This window comes from Amblyraja radiata, chromosome 7 (genome assembly GCF_010909765.2).
Source record: "Amblyraja radiata isolate CabotCenter1 chromosome 7, sAmbRad1.1.pri, whole genome shotgun sequence".
Lineage (NCBI taxonomy): Eukaryota > Metazoa > Chordata > Chondrichthyes > Rajiformes > Rajidae > Amblyraja > Amblyraja radiata.
In genome coordinates this window covers 5,568,982-5,583,944 of record NC_045962.1, presented here as the reverse complement: position 1 = coordinate 5,583,944, position 14,963 = coordinate 5,568,982, and the positions used below count along the sequence as shown (strand labels likewise).

General features: G+C 46.2%; 1 protein-coding gene across 9 annotated transcripts in view; it reads right to left on the bottom strand.

Moving 5' to 3' along the window:
- The window catches only part of map2 (microtubule associated protein 2), a 294,566-nt gene that overhangs the window by 96,052 nt on the left and 183,551 nt on the right, over positions 1 to 14,963 (bottom strand). Inside the window, exon 1 of one of the 9 annotated variants that reach the window (XM_033023603.1) lies at positions 6,285 to 6,294. The exons of the other annotated variants lie outside the window; for them this stretch is intronic. The gene's annotated coding sequence lies outside the window, so the exon portion shown is untranslated. Of the gene's footprint in view, positions 1 to 6,284; positions 6,295 to 14,963 lie in introns of those variants that run through there. 9 annotated transcript variants of the gene reach the window in all.

Genomic DNA, 14,963 nt, shown 5'->3' with positions numbered 1-14,963 from the left:
TTTTATGAATGTCATTAAAACTTTCGAGGCGACTAAATAAAACTAAATCAACATTATGCATTCACTGCAAACACCAAAATCATTATGAGGCATGGTGGCACAGCGGTAGAGTTACTGCCTTACAGCGCCAGAGACCCTGGTTCGATCCTGACTACGGGTGTTGCCTGTACAGAGTTTGTACGTTCTCCCCATTACCATGTGGGTTTTCTCCAGGTTCTTCGGTTCCTCTCACACTCCATAGATGTGCAGGTTTGTAGATTAATTGGCTTCGGTAAAAATTGTAAATTGTTCCCAGTGTATGGTACAGCAGTTGCACCGCAGCGGATAGGAAGGCACTACAACGGGTGGTGAAAACCGCTCAGCACATCATCGGTTCCCCGCTCCCTGCCATGGATGCCCTCCACCGAAAACGGTGTCTGAGACGGGCCAGGAAGATCATCAAGGACCCCTCTCACCCTAACCATGGACTGTTTGCCCTCCTCCCATCAGGGAGGCGGTACAGGAGCCTCAGGTCTCGAACTAGCAGGATGAGGAACAGCTTTTTCAACAACACACTTACATTGCTGAACTCGGAGTCCCGTCGCTAGATATCTTTGGTCTCTCCATCCACATTGTTAACCAGTACTCTTCTTACTCTAATGTATGCTTGTTCTGTATTTTTTTTAATTCCTATCTTGCACTATGACTATGACCAGACGCTAAACTGCATTTCGTTGTACCTATACTTGTATCTGTGCAATGACAATAAAGTTGAATTGAATTGAGTGTGTAGGGTAGTGCTAGTGTACGGGGATCACTGGTCAGCACAGACTTGGTGGGCCGAAGGTCCTGCTTCCGCACAATATCTCTAAACTAAACTCATCTGAAAATAGAGCGTTGACTATTAAAAAAAATCTGTTGCAGTCCTAAAATTCCATATTCATCTTCCATGTAATTAATTTACAGCCAACTCTCATTTAACACGTCTGCATGCGTGCAGATACAGAGGCTGCTGAGCAAGTCCTTCCTCACAACTATGAGCACTGATTATCTGGCCATTGAGTCTCAATCTAAATTCTCATCTCTCACTCTCATTCTGCACCACAGGTCTTCTCCCGTAAACCATACGTCAATTTCTGTCCTCAATTTCTATATAAAACTGATGATGCTTGCATCTCCTGTAATCAGGATTTCTGTGCCGGTGTTGTCTGTGTCGGTAAAGATTTTTGCTCTACCAGTAATGTACACCAATAGATCTTACGAACAGTAATTGAAAAGAGAAACAAGATTAACTGGGGCCTTCCGTCAAACTAAACCACCAGCTTTACAAAAAGGCTTCATAACGATCAATAATAAATGCTTGCATACAGGATTTTGAATGAAAAGGCTAAATGCTCTCTTTTGACTGACTATCCCTGGCGATGAAGCTGTATTTGCAACCGCCTGGGATTGGGGTGATACATTTACATAGTTACTCAGAGACCAGATGTGCCTCAGTGTTTCATTTTAAGCAGCTGCACCATTAAAAAGGGGGTGTTTTTGAATGTTAGCTATATAATTTAAGCCCCAGTTTCTCAATGCAAAACACGTCTGACCAAAGAGGAGCTTGTCAATCTAGGGAACAAAAGGAAATTGCAACTTTGCACCATTTCTGCCGTGTGTAATTAATGGTTGACGCAATTCCTCAACAAAGGAACTGCAGAATAGATATTGCCTCCTCAATTCCATGTTGTTGTAGTTAAATAGATTAAATAACAACTTCCCAGCAAATGCATTTAAAAAAGAAAATGTTGATACTAATGCGCTCAGAATAAGGAAGCCATGCACCAGAAAAAACATTTTACCGGGATCACAGCTCCATCCAAGGCAGCAAGAAATGGCAGCAAATTGTGGACGCAGCCCAGACCATCACACAAACCAACCTCCTTTCCATTGAAGGTACACATAAATGCTGGAGAAACTCAGTGGGTGCAGCAGCATCTATGGAGCAAAGGAAATAGGCAACGTTTCGGTCCGAAACCCTTCTTCAGACAGATGGGGGGGGGGGGGGCGGGGGGAAGAAAGGAAAAAGGAGGAGGAGAAGCCCGAAGGCTGAGGGATGGGAGGAGACAGCAAGGGCTAACAAAATTGGGAGAATTCAAGTTCATGCCCGCAGGATGCAGACTTCTCAAGCAGAATATGAGGTGCTGTTCCTCCAATTTCCGGTGTTGCTTGCTCTGGCCATGGAGGAGACCCAGGGCAGAGAGGTCGGATGGGGAATGGGAGGGGGAGTTGAAGTGCTGAGCCACCGGGAGGTCAGGTTGGTTATTGCGGACCGAACGGAGGTGTTCGGCGAAACGATCGCCAAGCCTACCCTTGGTCTCACCGATGTAGATCAGCTGACATCTAGAGCAGCGGATGCAATAGATGAGGTTGGAGGAGATGAGGTGAACCTCTGTCGCACCTGGAATGACTGCTTGGGTCCTTGAATGGAGTCGAGGGGGGAGGTAAAGGGACAGGTGTTGCATCTCTTGCCGTTGCAACAGAAAGTGCCCGGGGAGGGGGTGGTACGGGAGGGAAGGGAAGAATTGACAAGAGACTTACGGAGGGACCAGTCTTTGCGGAAGGCAGACATGGGGGGAGATGAAAAGATGTGGCGAGTGGTGGGGTCACGTTGGAGGTGGCGAAACTGATGGAGGATTACTTGTTTTATGTGACGGCTGGTGGGGTGAAACGTGAGGACTAGGGGGACTCTGCCCTTGTTGCGAGTGCGGGGATGGGGAGAGAGAGCAGTGTTGCGGGGTATGGAAGAGATCCTGGTGCGAGCTTCATCTATGGTGGAGGAGGGGAACCCCCGTTCCCTGAAGAATGAGGACATTTCCAATGCCCTGGTGTGGAACGCCTCATCCTGGGAGCAGATGTGGCGTAGACGGAGGAATTGGGAGTAGGGGATGGAGTCCTTACAGGAGGCAGGGTGGGAAGAAGTGTAGTCCAAATAGCCATGGGAGTCAGTAGGTTTATAGTGGATGTCAGTCAGAAGTCTATCACCTGCAATGGAGATAGTGAGGTCAAGGAATGGTAGGGAAGAGAGAGCTAGATAGGGCTCTTAAATATAGCGGAGTCAGGGGATATGGGGTTAGGGAAGGAAGGAGGTACTGATTGGGGATGATCAGCCACGATCACATTGAATGGCGGGGCTGGCTCGAAGGGGCGAATGTCCTACTCCTGCACCTATTGTCTATTGTCCCAGAGAAAACCCACAAAGATCACGGGGAGAACGTACAAACTCGGTACAGACAGCACCCGTCGTCAGGATCGAACCCGGGTCTCCAGCACGGCAAGTGCTGTTAGGCAGCAACAAAACCGCTGCGCCACCGTGCCGGCCCTTTGATCCTCAAGCTTTGCTCCAATTCCAGACTGGGAAATAAATTATCTATATTTGCATTGAATTCCATATGATTGTTTTGTGGTTGAAATATATTTTCTAAAAATCTGGGGATCTTCTGAGTTATTTTCGCCTTCTAGGACCTTCAATGCCATTATATCTATCTATACATCACTAAAACTGATCTTGTGCTCTTCCGGTTTGCGTGGTTTTTCAATTTGCGCAAAAATGGTACACGATGGCGCTATGATTTTTCGCCACCTTATTCACCATTCCCCTGTGCCCAAGTGCAACAAGTTTTATTCCGACCGATGGTATAGTTTAAAAGTTATTTAGGTTTAAGAATCCTAAAATCGTGCATGTGCAGATTGGTCCCCTCTCCTGCCTGTCACCGCTAGGCAGATTGGTCTCTTCTCCTGTCAGTCACCCAGGACGGCGACAACCAGGCTGGGATGGCGACGCCCCTTCAGGTGAACCATCGCTGCACCGATTGGCCGGGTCCTCGGTCACTCACCGGCAGGGAGAATAAAGCTGAAGGTGCGGAGCGAGCAGAATTTGTGCATTACCGCCGGATGGAGCATGGCTGGAGCACGGCTGGGGCTGCGTCGCCCAGAGCCTGGCCGACTCTGAGGCCAACTGCTGTAACCTTGAGATCCTGGGGGGGTGAGGAAGGAGAGTGGGGGATGATGAAAAGGAGGGGGTAGGGAGGGTGAGGGGAAAAAGGGGGAGGTGAGGAGGGAGAGGTTGTGGAGGTTATGGGGAGGTGAGGAGTGGGGGAGGTGGGCGATTGAGAGATAGGAAGGGGGTAGGGAGGGGAGAGGAATTATGGAAAGAGGGAGGGAGGGAATGACTGAGGGTAGGGGAAAGGAGAGGAGGGAGAGGTGAGGGAGGGATTGGGGGGAGGGGAGGAGAAGTGGGGAAAAATTCTGGTGAGGGAGTGTGGGGGGGATTGCGAGAGAGGAGGGGGTAGGGAGGGAGGGGGCAGGAATGTGGGGGAGGTGAGGAGGGAGGTGGGTGAGGAAGGAGAATAGAGGGAGAGGAGGGGGGACTGGGGGAGGTAGGGAGTGGGGAATAGAGGGCGAGGAGGGCGGTGGGGGTCGGGAGGGATACTGGGGGGGAAAGGGGGGGTGAGGAGTGGGGGAGGTGGGGGATAAATGGCCTGACCTGTTTAAATCCGATACCCGTTTAAATCTTTCCCATCCACAAATACATCCAATTAGTTCAAATGGTAATTGCAGCAGATAGTTAATAAATTCTCAGTAATACTTGAAGGTCAAAACACAATTGGTGACACATTGTGTTAATACGATGTTAATAGAGACATTTAACAAGCGCTTAACAGTGGCACCCCCACTGTCTCGCGGAATGCGGAGATTTTAATAGATTGTTTTTCACCGGATTTCATAATCCGGATTACAAAACATGTGGGGGGTGGGGTTGTCCCCCACCTCTCAAAACATGGGAGAGACGTGTCCCACCCATCCCACCCAGGATTTCCGCCCATGAGCATACGATATGCCTTCTTTACCACTGTATCGACTTCTGTTACCACTTTTAGTGAGTTATGGACTTGGACTACACGATCACTTTGTACATTAATGCTGTTAAAAGTCATGCCACCAATTGTATATATTCTCATTACATTTGACCTTCCAAAGTGCAACACCTCACACTTGCTTAGATTAAATACCATCTACTATTTCTCTGCCCATTTCTGTTGCTGATCTATCTCCTGCCATGCACTTTGGCAACCTTCCTCACAGACCGCGACCCAAGGGAATCTTGGGGTCATCTGCAAACTTACTAAGCAACCCATTCATGTTTATGTCCAAGTCATTCATATATACAGTGGCTTGCAAAAGTATTCATACCCCTTGAACTTTTCCACATTTTGTCACGTTACAACCACAAACGTAAATGTATTTTATTGGGATTTTATGTGATAGACCAACACAAAGTGGCGCATAATTGTGAAGTGGAAAGAAAATGATACATGGTTTTCAAATTTTTTTACAAATAAAAAACTGAAAAGTGTGGCATGCAAAAGTATTCAGCCCCCTTTACTCTGATACCCCTAAATAAAATCCAGTGCAACCAATTGCCTTCAGAAGTCACCTAATTAGTAAATAGAGTCCATCTGTGTATAATCTAATCTCAGTATAAATACAGCTGTTCTGTGAAGGCCTCAGAGGTTTGTTGGAGAACATTAGTGAACAAACGGCATCATGCAGCCCAAGGAACACACCAGACAGGTCAGGGATAAAGTTGTGGAGAAGTTTAAAGCAGGGTTAGGTTATAAAAAAATATCCCAAGCTTTGAACATCTCACGGAGCATTGTTCAATCCATCATCCGAAAATGGAAAGAGTATGGCACAACTGCAAACCTACCAAGACATGGCTGTCCACCTAAACTGACAGGCCGGGCAAGGAGAGCATTGATCAGAGAAGCAGCCAAGAGGCCCATGGTAACTCTGGAGGAGCTGCAGAGATCCACAGCTCAGGTGGGAGAATCTGTCCACAGGACAACTATTAGTCGTGCACTCCACAAATCGGGCCTTTATGGAAGAGTGGCAAGAAGAAAGCCATTGTTGAAAAAAAGCCATAAGAAGTCCCGTTTGCAGTTTGCCACAAGCCATGTGGGGGACACAGCAAACATGTGGAGGAAGGTGCTCTGGTCAGATGAGACCAAAGTTGAAGTTTTTGGACTAAATGCAAAACGCTATGTGTAGCGGAAAACTAACACTGCACATCACCCTAAACACACCATCCCCACTGTGAAACATGGTGGTGGCAGCATCATGCTGTGGGGATGCTTTTCTTCAGCAAGGACAGGGAAGCTGGTCAGAGTTGATGGGAAGATGGATGGAGCCAAATACAAGGCAATCTTGGAAGAAAACCTGTTAGAGTCTGCAAAAGACTTGAGACTGTGGCGGAGGTTCACCTTCCAGCAGGACATCGACCCTATACATACAGCCAGAGCTACAATGGAATAGTTTAGATCAAAGCATATTCATGTGTTAGAATGGCCCAGTCAAAGTCCACACCTAAATCCAATTGAGAATCTCTGGCAAGACTTGAAATTGCTGTTCACAGACGCTCTCCATCCAATCTGACTGAGCTTGAGCTATTTTGCAAAGAAGAATGGGCAAAAATTTCAGTCTCTAGATGTGCAAAGCTGGTAGAGACATACCCCAAAAGACTTGCAGCTGTAATTGCAGCGAAAGGTGGTTCTACAAAGTATTGACTCGGGCGCTGAATACTTTTGCACGCCACACTTTTCAGTTTTTTATTTGTAAAAAAAATTGAAAACCATGTATCATTTTCCTTCCACTTCACAATTATGCACCACTTTGTGTTGGTCTATCACATAAAATCCCAATAAAATACATTTACGTTTGTGGTTGTAACGTGACAAAATGTGGAAAAGTTCAAGGGGTATGAAAACTTTTGCAAGCCACTGCATAACAAACAGCAGAGCTCCCAGCACAGATTCCTGCAGAACCCCACTGGTCACAGACCTCCAGCCTCAATATTGTCTTTCCACCATAATCTCTGTCTTCTAACAGTGAGCCAGTTATGGAGGCCTACTCGGACTGACCTTGGGCCCCATCGCAGGGTGTGGACTTACATCGGAGTTAATCCCTTGCCTGGGATCACTCCAACCGTGGACTTTACATCGGGAGCTCGCAGTCTCGGGAGAGGCCGTGGATGTCGGGAGCTCCAACATCGCGGAAGGTTCGACCAGCCCCGATGCTGGGTTCGATCATCCGGCGCGGGGGAGCTGACATCCCCCCAATGCAGGAGCTGATCGTCTCGACGCAGAGGGCCCACCGCCAGCTACTGGAGTCAAGATCATCCCATCAACGGAGGGCTCAAGGCCCCCGACCGCGGGAGAGCAAAGGGAAGAGTTTGGACTTTTTTTTGCCTTCCATCACAGTGAGGAATGTGGAGGAGTCACTGTGGTGGATGTTTATGTTAAAATGTGTTTTGTGTGTTCCGTTGCTTTTTATTTGTTTGACTGACTTGGCAAAGGAAATTCCTCGTATGTTGCAAAACATACTTGGCTAATAAAGTATGATTATGATTGTGATTGTGAATCCATACAGCCAAGTCACTGTTGACCCGTGCATCTCAATCTTCTAGATCAGCCTACAATGGAGACTTTATCAAATGCCTTACTAACATCCATGTGGACATCAGCCACTACCCTACCTTCATCGATCATCTTCGTCACCTCCTCAAAGAAGGTCAGTTAGACATGACCTGCCATGTACAAAGCCATGCTGACTGTCCCCAATAACCCATTCTCTTCCAAATGCGGGAAAATCCTATCCTAAAGAATCCTCTCCAATAGCTTCCCTACCACTGACATGATGATCATGAGCCTATAATTCCCATGGAATCTCACTAGTTCCCTTCTTAAATAAAGGAACGGCATTAGGATTTGCAGGTGGTGATCAGCAAGTAGGTGGTCCTGCGTTGGAAATTTCATTTTTAGACCTCTGCAAATTGGAAGAAATATAAATTGATAACAAAATCACCAAAACATCTGGTTCTTGAGCCTTTGAGAGTTCCAACAGTTCAACTCACACACCGAGGCAGATAAACCAATAAAGGAATTGTGAAAAAGGAAACCGTCAAATTAGAAAGAAATAAAGAATTATGTATGTGTGTGTCTCTGCATGTGTGTGCGTCTCTCTGTCCGTCTGTGTGTGTGTGTGTTTCTGCATCTCCCTGTCTGCGTGTGTGTGTGTGTATGTGATAAGGTCGTAAATGATTGGAGTAGAATTAGACCATTCGGCCCACCTTTCAATCTACTCCGCCATTCAATCATGGCTGATCTATTTTTCCCTCCTAACCCCATTCTCCTGCCTTTTCCGCATAAGCCCTGACACCTGTACTAATCAATAATCTATCTATGTCTGCCTTAAATCCACTGACTTGGCCTCCACAGCCTTCTGGGGCAAAGAATTCCACAGATTCACAACCCTCTGACTAAATCAATTTCTCCTCATCTCTTTTTTAAAAGAATGTCTAATTCTGAGGCTATGACCTCGAGTCCTAGACTCTCCCACGAGTGGAAACATCCTCTCCACATCCGCTCTATCCAAGCCTTTCACAATTCGCTAAGTTTCAATGAGGTCTCCCCTCATCCTTCTAAACTCCAGCGAGCACAGGCCCAGTGCCGACAAACGGCCATCATAGCCGTGGAGGAATGGGACAAAGAAGATTAGGATCAATGTGCTGCCAGCAGAAACAAGGCTAGATTCAATTACATTGAAAGGTTATGAGGAATTGCAGAAGTATATAATATCATTAGAAGGACACTACATCATTAAGTGGTAGTCCTAACATTGTGCACACCCTGATTCATTTTTGTAGCGCAAGTGAAGCAACGTTTTGATAATTGAGTGAAGGTCGATGAGTATCCATTTCTGTGAGGCTGCTGGTGGACTGGAGCAATGCCAATTGCTGTGCTGGTTGTAACACATAGCAATCAATGTGCTGGTTGTAACACATGGCAATTCATGCCTTTTTTCCTTTTTTGCCACAAATCACTGGTTACATTATATGGGGGCATTATTCACCACTAACTTCCATCCGGCACTCACATTCACCAGGACCATTTCCGACATCTCCCTACCCTTTCTAGACCTCACTATCTCCATCGCATCTACTGATCAACAACTACTACAAACCCACTGACTCCCAGGGCTATCTGGAATATACTTCTTCCCAACCTGCTTCCTGTAAGGACTCCATCCCCTACTCCCAATTCCTCCGTCTACGCCGCATCTGCACCCAAGATGAGGTGTTCCAAACCAGGGCATCGGAGATGTCCTCATTAATTAGGGAACGGGGGTTCCCCTCTTCGACTATAGATGAGGCTCTCACCAGGGTCTCCTCTATATCTCTTAGCTCCGCTCTCTCTCCCCATCCCCCCACTCGTAATAAGGATGGAATCCCCCTTGTCCTCACCTTCCACCCTACCAGCCGTCACATGCAACAGATAATCTTCCGACATTTTCGCCACCTCCAACGGGATCCCACCACTGGCCAAATATTCCCATCTCCTCCCCTTTCGGCTTTCCGCAGAGACTGCTCCCTCCGTAACTCCCTGGTCCATTCATCCCTTCCCACCCAAACCACCCCCTCCCCTGGTACTTTCTCTTGCAACCACAGGAAATGCTATACTTGTCGCTTTACCTCCCCCCTTGACTACATCCAAGGACCCAAGCAGTCTTTCCAGGTGCGGCAGAGGTTCACCTGCATCTCCTCCAACCTCATCTATTGCATTCGCTGCTCTAGATGTCAGTTGCTCTACATCGGTGAGATCAAGCGCAGGCTTGGCGATCGCTTCGCCCAACACCTCCGCTCAGTTCGCATTAACCAACCTGATCTCCCAGTGGCTCAGCACTTCAATTCCCCCTCCCATTCCGAATCCGACCTTTCTGTACTGGGCCTCCACCATGGCCAGAGTGAGCCCCACCGTAAATTGGAGGAGCAGCACCTCATATTTTGCTTGGGCAGTTTACACCCCAGCGGTATGAACATTGACTTCTCTAATTTCAGGGAGTCCTTGCTTTCTCCCTCCTTCCCCTCCCCTTCCCAGACTACTGTCTCCGCCTCTTTCTTTCTTCTTCCCTCCTACCCACCCCCACATCACTGAAGAAGGGTCTCGACCCGAAACGTCACCTATTCCTTTGCTCCACAGATGCTGCCTCACCCGTTGAGTTTCTCCAGCATTTTTGTCAATTTTTCCAGCATCTGCAGTTCTTCCTTAAACATGGGTTCATTATACTCAATTTTCCAGTGGATGCTACGGATAATCTTTATTTCATTCCTGACAGCATCGCTTTGTCTCACTGATGTACAGGGAACCACATTGGTAACACCGGATGTAGTAGGTTCGTCAAAATGAGAGCATTGGTGATGATTTAGTTTAGAGATATAGCACAAAAACAGGCCCTTCAGCCCACCAAGTCCATGCCGACCAACGATCCCCGCACACTTACACTATCCTACGCACACTAGGGGCAATTTACAATTATACCAAGTCAATATGTCTTTGGAGTGTGGGAGGAAACCGGAGAACTCGGAGAAAACCCACGCAGGTCACGGGGAGAAGGTACAAACTCCGGACAGACAGCACCCGTAGTCATGATTGAACCCAAGTCTCTGGCGCTGCAAGGCAGCAACTGTACCGCCACTGCGCCACCATGCCGCCCTATTCGTCCCTATCATTTTCACCAAAGTGATCAATTATTTAGATGCTGCATTTATTATTCATAGGAATCTGTCACAAAACAATGATTACATTTGAAAACATGATTCGGAGGCTGAAAAACATTTTGCAAAGCTCAAATATTTTTTTTAAAAAGCCAACATTAAAGATGCAAGGAATTTGAAAAAAGAGTCTCTTCTGACCTTAGTCACACAGAAATTGGCAACCTACTGAAATGTTCCACCTTTTCTGCTGTCATATTCTATATCTGTGCAACAGTCTCATCACTTCATGGTCTGTCCTAAACTTGCAGCCAAAGATCCACAAGGTGAGTTTGATTAATGAATCTATTTTGTACACTGTGAAGTGTGTGAATAGGTGTACAGTGTAGATAGGTATCCGATGATCAGCATGGTTGGCTGATGGGCCTGTCACTATGCTGCATGACTTTAACTCCATTTAGTTTATTCTCACATTTACCGAGGTACAGTGAAAAGCTTTTGTTAAGTGTACAGATCCATGATAAGGGAATAACGTTTATTGCAAGGTAAAGCCAGCAAAGTCCAGTCAAGGATAGTCCGAGGGTCGCCAAAGAGGTAGATAGCAGTTCAGCATTGCTCTCTGGTTGTGGTAGGATGATTCCATTTCATTTACTTTAACAAACATCTGATTTAAAACAAAACACTTGAATTAGGACGATTCCACATGGGGACTTTCTATTACAAACATTCTCTCTTGCTTTCTCTACAATTTTTGGGACAGCATTTCCATAGGCTTTCCTTGTAACAAAAGCCTTTGTCCTTTGCCAAAGAGAAAAATCATACCCTACACAAACTGTTAGCTAAGGTAGGTGTACAATCATTCTTCACAAGGTAAATAAACAATCAGCTCCTCTGTCTTACTAATGGGTCTGTCCCACACGTTCTCCCGAGTTTCCCCTGATTCAAACTCGGAGAATTACGGTAATAGTCGCTCGTGGGTACTCGGGGCTCTCGGGGCTCTCGTGGACATTTTTAAACATGTTGAAAAATCTTCACGAGTCTTCCCGCGTTTCCCGAGTACCTGCCGTTAGCGTTACGAGCCGCTAAGAGACGTCCCAAGCTCCGACGTACCCGCAATGTACATTCTACGTGCTTACCACAAGGTTTTTTTAAACTCGGGAGAGCTCTTGGGTAAACTCGTATAGTAGGACAGGTCCATAAAACTGAGAACAAAATTGTTGTCCGGGTACCATTCAATCAAATTAACAATCTGTCTCCTGTACTCCGACTATTACCCCTTATTCATCCACAATGGTGGTTGTGTGGCCAAATGTAAAGTTGTTATAGCAGTAGGCAAATTGTAGTAGGTCTAGGTCCTTACTAAGGCAGGAGTTGACATGCATCATAGCCAATCTTCAAAGAACATCATCACCACAGATGGTCACTGATGCATGTCGCCTTGAGCACTGGTTTTATTGATGTTCTTTTTAAATGGGTGGGAACCGCAGGCCTTAGTAATGAGAGGTTGAAAATGTCTGCAAAAACTCCAGCAAGTTGGCCGGTGCAGGTTTTAATAAAGCAGCAGCCTTCTGTGCGTTCACCCTTAAGCAGATCCTTGCAACTTTGGCCTTGGTGACTGAGATTACAGTGGCATTGAGGCTATGGGAGCCCCAGAAGGTACATCGATGTTCTCACTTTCAAAGTGAGCATTGAACGCATTGAGCTCCTCTCAGATTGATATCTAACTGTCACCCGATCTATTACTTGGTTTCACCAAGCGATGGTGTCTCACCAAGGAAGTGATGGCATTAATTAAAATCTGTCATCTCTCATGTGGCTAGGATGAAAACAGCCACTTGGGAAGAGTCAAAATAAAGCAAAATAAATGTTACCAAATGTTGCATTTTTCACAAAAGTCAGCATCTCTGTCGGATGTAAGAAGGAACCGAAGATGCTGGTTTAAACTGAAGACAAAATGTTGGAGTAACTCAGCAGGACATGTAGCATCTCTGGATAGAAGGAATGGGTGACGTTTCAGATCGAGACCCTTCTTCTCGATGAAGGGTCAACCCGAAACGTCTTCCATTCCTTCTCTCCAGAAATGCTGCCTGTCCCGCTGAGTTACTCCAGCATTTTGTGTATATCTCTGTAGAATATCATCTCTAATTTGTACTGTATCATAATTAATATCGGAAATGTCTGTAAATGCTGGTTTGTGTGGGTATCTGATTATCAAGACTACAGCAACACTGAGCTACCTATACTGTTAGTCAATTCCCCACCCACCCAACTTCAGAAATAACTTGAACTGATGTTTAAATTAAGAGGCCCATTGTGTGTACTTTGTATACAAAACACAAATAATTTCACTGTACCTTAGTTTAGTTTATTGTCACGTGTGCCGAGGTACAGTGAAAAGCATTGTAAGCCGAGGTACAAGTGACAATAATATATCATCATCATCATCCAAATTTGCAGCTCACCATTACAATCATAATCAACTCGGTGTCCAAAGAAATCAAGGCAATAAGCTAAGTGCTGAAAAAGTATATGCGAAATCCCCGATAATCATCTAATCATAGTGAGTAACTCAAGCTTTGAAACATGAGCTATTTTTAAATAATAGAATGTGCACAACTATTTTGGTGGAAAATTCTCTGGCTCTTCATTGATGACTGAAAATACCTAAGTGCGTTAAATCTGACTCGCACTTCCTCAAGCTAGTTTCTTTCCGTCTACATCAGCACTTGCAGTTTAAAAGGAGAATTCATCCAGTAACCTAATGGCTTATCTCCCAAATTGGGTGATGAATTATCAGGACTGAGTGATGCAACATCACTGAGTTGCATTCAAGGCAAATTTGTGTAAATTCCCTGCCACAGAGGGCAGTGGAGGCCCAATCACTGGATGGATTTAAGAGAAAGTTAAGATAGAGCTCTAGGGGCGAGTGGAATCAAGGGATATGGGGAGAAGGCAGGCACGGGTTATTGATTGGGGATGATCAGCCATGATCACAATGAATGGTGGTGCTGGCTCGAAGGGCCGAATGGCCCCCTCCTGCACCTATTTTCTATGTCTATGTCTATGTCAAACATTTGAACAATAATCAGAAACAGATAGGGCGGCACGGTGGCACAGCGGTAGAGTTGCTGCCTTACAGCGCCAGGGACCCTGGTTCGATCCTGACTATGGGTGCTGTCTGTACGGAGTTTGTACGTTCTCCCCGTGACCTGCGTGGGTTTTCTCCGAGATCTTCAGTTTCCTACCACACTCCAAAGCCATACAGGTTTGCAGGTTAATTGGCTTGGTGTCAATGTAAAATTGTCCCTAGTCTGTGTGCAAAATATACATCTTCTAGATGCGCTGGGACTCATCCTCAGTGATGTGATCTGGGGTCATCGTGTGTTTTGGGTCTCACAACATCAGACACCCTCGCCCAGGCGACCCAGCCGGGGTTGATCAGGCCTCGACTTGCATCCCAGCAGCAACCGCCCACGGATCAGCCATCTTAATAACTACTCTGCAGGGGTTGGGAGACTCTAGTGTTTGGAGGGACTGGGCTCTGTGGGGTGAGTCCTGGCCGGGCTCCTCCTGCGTCTCACCAGTTTCAAGGCCTGTGCGCTGCACCTCTTTCTCCTTCTCCGAGCATTTCATATGTGGATAGTGTTAGTGTGCGGGGATCGCTGGTTGGTGCAGACTCGGTGGGCCGAAAGGCCTGTTTCCGTGCTGTATCTCTAAATTACAACTAATCTAAAATAATACTTTGCCCTCTCAACATTTCTAGTCAAGATTCGGTCATTATTTTGAAAGTGTCGTTGGGTTGGAGATGCTTTAGATATTTCTCACTCTAAGCTACCTTTGGGTAACACACCATTTCTATATCAGGGCTGTACCAAATGCTATCTTTCACACTTCAACACACCCTTTGGAGCTTTGTGGGAGAAACTGTTCTCTGTCCCAAGAGAACCTAATGAAGGTCAATTAGTTCTTCCTGGTGTGAATAAAATATCAAAATTAACTTTCTGCAAACAAATCAATGTAAATGGAGAATCATATAACATGTAAACTGCTGCAATATGGGCAAATTCTGATGTACCTGGATCTGATTACACAAAAGGACACAATGTGTTTTTACCGTTATATGGTATAGCCTTCATTGAATAGCTCCAAAGACTGTTTACTGGGAGGAGTACAAAATATAATTTTGAGGTTGCACTAAGGTTATAAGGTCATATGTGATAGGAGCCAAATTAGGCTATTCGGCCCATCAAGTCTAGTCCGCCGATAGACACAAAAAGCTGGAGTAACTCAGCGGGATAGGAATGGGTGATGTGTCAAGACTTCTTCAGATCTGGACCCGAAACGTCACCCATTCCTTCTCTCCAGAGGTGCTGCCTGTCCCGCTGCGTTACTC